Raw genomic sequence first — 4015 nt, 5'->3', positions numbered from 1 at the left:
ATTTTCACCACAGTGAGGCTGTATCTCAGTAATTATAATTTTCACCACAGTAAGGCTGTATCTCAGTGATGATAATTTTCACCACAGTGAGGCTGTATTTCAGTGATGATAATTTCCACCACAGTAAGGCTGTATCCCAGTGATTATAATTTTCACCACAGTGAGGCTGTATCTCAGTGATTATAATTTTCACCACAGTAAGGCTGTATCTCAGTGAGAATAAGTGTAACCACAGTGAGGCTGTATCTCAGTGAGAATAAGTGTAACCACAGCGGGTCTGTATGTTCAGTGGGGACAGGCCTCACTATTTTACTCTAAACCTCTCCAGACAGGCTGACTGAATCTGCCATTGTGGGACATTTTATCCTCCTACATGCTTTGAATCGATTAACACTTGCAGAAAAGAGGCAGTTATGGTTCTCAGAATGTTGTCTTAGTGATAGGACATGGCTGACAGGACCAGACAGACATCGAACTGAGACCAGACCAGAAGGGGTGTCATAGAGCTAAAGGATAAGCAGTACTTACTGCATACATGTCAAAAGAATAAACACTGCAGTATTCCAATATAAAAACACAACTCTTAAAGAAAAATCAAAAAAGCAAACTTACCTCCTGCAAGTCTGAAAGAGGCAATGACTTCCCAATAACTTAAAGGAAAAAAACAGCTGCTTCCAGTTTAATTCCTGCTGGTATAGCTTCGCCCTCCAGGTATTGTCCCGTCAAATGGTAACATCTTAGAATGGATTAGTACACCCCAGCCATTATCTATATAGCTCACTCCATTACATGAAAAACTGAGCCTAATCCAGGGCCAGGGGAACGATCCCTCCCTTGAAATATGATACAGAGGTGTTTCATCTGTGAACATCTGAATAATAAATGCATGTGAACGCACAGTTCAGAAATATTAGGAGATTACTTCAACATATAAACATACTGATTCTCTGATGTGTTAAATGTTGAATGTCTGACATAAAAAGTAAACAAACAAGCTGTCATTTGGGGAGGAAATATTGAGGTATATGTATCATGCTTATTCACCATAGTGTTTTGTGGCAAAAAAAAGCATTTTCCTCTGTCAACAGAGAACACAGCATACCCAAAGCTCCCGTGCCGGAGTGCTGGGATTCCTCAGAGCCCTGAGCTTACCACAGAGATCCCCCGGGACTGATCACCCCTCACACCGACACCGCTGCGGAGCACACGCACCCGGCCCACCCCTCACACCGACACCGCTGCGGAGCACACGCACCCGGCCCACCCCTCACACCGACACCGCTGCAGAGCACACACACCCGGCCCACCCCTCACACCGTCACCGCTGCAGAGCACACGCACCCGGCCCACCCCTCACACCAACACCGCTGTGGAGCACACGCACCCGGCCCGCCCCTCACACCGACACCGCTGCGGAGCACACGCACCCGGCCCACCCCTCACACCGACACCGCTGCGAGGCACACGCACCCGGCCCACCCCTCACACCGACACCGCTGCGAGGCACACGCACCCGGCCCACCCCTCACACCGACACCGCTGCGGAGCACACGCACCCGGCCCACCCTTCACACCGACACCGCTGCAGAGCACACGCACCCGGCCCACCCTTCACACCGACACCGCTGCAGAGCACACACACCCTGCCACACCGGACAGAACTGGCAGACCGGAGGATGTGGGGAACGTTCTGGACTGCAAACAGCGCAGCTGGGAAGAGTGGCACTCCTCTCGCACAGACTGGGCTCGCTCTGCAGCCGTGGAAAGAGTCTCAGCAGGCCGCTGAGTCTCAGAGCGCCTGGGTCAGAGCAGGAGAGTCACAGTCACTCTGAAACTGGCATCAGTGTGAGCTCTGTGTCAGTGCTGGTGCTATTTCGGTGTTGATGTTGCGAGGTGACTACAAAAGCAAATGAATTGGAACCGTGGAACCTTGGAACTGTGGAACCATAATGGAACCACATGACCTGTGGGTCTTACTCAAACAAGACCATCCACTTCTGTTGGCATGACAAAATTATGGCATAAATTATGCCATGATAATGTACACACATTCCGAATAGAAATTATAATAAAATAAAACACGGACGTGATGTGAAGCCCGGAGGATGGGCTTCACACGATGCTGAAAATATCCCAGTGTTGGTTAGCAAAAGGGTGAGAGGTGGGTTCCACACACCGTAAGCATTTATTCTCTTCCTAATTTGTTTGCTTTAAAAACACACACACAGTCCAACAGCTTGAAAAATAAGTTTTGTGTCAGTCCTTTTCAGAGCAATGTTACACCCATTTACATCAACTGTTTTCCTAAAGATGTGGCAAAGTCAGCTGCACATCAGTCTTGCATATTTGGCTGTGCACATTCAGCTGTGCACCTGTTCTGTGTATTTAGCTGAGCATATTTGGCTATGCATCAGCCCTGAATATCCAGTTGTGCATTGTCTCACAGTTCTCTAACATCCTGATTCAGTCCAGGCAAAGGAAGGAGGTCCCAGCTCCTCAGAGGTGGAAAGGTGCACTTTTACGTAGATTTGCCTCAGTGTATCTGAGATAGTGCTGCTGTTCATCCACAATCACTAGCTCTGAATCCAAACTGTTACATCCTATCTAACTCAAAGAGGAGAGAACCCACAGGAGTCCCTGAATATGTAAACATACCACTGACCTTGGATCAGTCTCAGAGTCACGGCCCCCCTTCCTACTGCTACATCATCACTTCCCCCAGGTGTCAGGTGCAGGTGTTGCACCTGTTTATTTACAGGTCATTAACACATGGAGAGAGGGAGCTGATTGGAAGTTTTTATTGAAGTATTTCTTGCTTTCCATGAGCAAACTTGATACACTCTGCATTTTGTTAAATAAATCAATATACAATAACATATCTAAAACCAAAATTAAAAAAAGAAATGTGAGAAAAGCATCATTAAGAAATAATTCGGTACAACTCAGGTACGTTTGTAAGACTTCCACAGTTCATCTGCTCAATCCACTAATACACAGCTTTTGTCTTAGTCTAAAACGATCTTCGTGAGTAAACAGTACACAATACATACAGTCTGCTGAGTGCTTTCACCTGTGGAATGCTAAAGAAATTGTACCTGACACCAGCTGTGAATACTGCTCAAATGCTCCAGCACTTAGCATTACACGCTCCAGTGCAATGGCTTCAGGGAGTGACATTGTTCACACACTGAGAGGGCGACCTCTGAACTCTGGCCTTTCACTGCGGATATGATTCTTTCATAGCACCCAGTGAATCTGAAGTGCAGGTCAATGGCAAATCTTGTGTGCTATGAACAGTACACAGACCTGACACAGAGAGAAGCCCTGAAATTGATCAAAAAGTGACAGAATGTTCCAGAATCCATTTTGGTCAGATCATTTCTAATAGTGGAAAGTTTGTAACAAGCTATTAGGGGATGTTTAAAATTAATGTGATACAGTTTAAGATTAATCATGCAGTTTTCCATTCATTCCACTTCCATTTGGAGGTATCTAACAATGACAACATTATACTATTTTTATTGTGTGCTTGCCCACTGAGCTGCATTGAATGGGTACTGTCCTCAGGGGGAATTATGGGTAACAGAATGATTAGGCAGTGTCAAATCTATTAACAGCAACCATTCTCTGTTTCCCTCAAAGATTATAAAGATTCAAATTGTGCTTTTTGTTATAATTTTACAGTGTACAGTATTACCAAAGCAGGGTAACTCTCTCACACACACAGACCCACACATACAGACACATAATTGCGTGCACACACACGCACGCACGTGTAGGCGCACACACACACCTGCACAAACGGGCATTAGCTGTCTTCAGCAAGGTCCTCTTTTTAAAAGCACTCATTCGCTTCCTCAGTCTTGCCTCTCTAAGCAATGACCACTTCTAAGCGATCCTCATTGGCTGGGGATGAGGGGATGGGCAGGCAGAGTCAAACTCCTTTAATTCCCAGATGAGTCCACAGGGCTAGACTTCCCACGAAGTGTTCAAGATCTTCAGGAATGTCAACTTC

Source organism: Megalops cyprinoides, chromosome 6 (assembly GCF_013368585.1).
Source record: "Megalops cyprinoides isolate fMegCyp1 chromosome 6, fMegCyp1.pri, whole genome shotgun sequence".
Taxonomy (NCBI): domain Eukaryota; kingdom Metazoa; phylum Chordata; class Actinopteri; order Elopiformes; family Megalopidae; genus Megalops; species Megalops cyprinoides.
Note: the sequence above shows the minus strand (reverse complement) of the source record.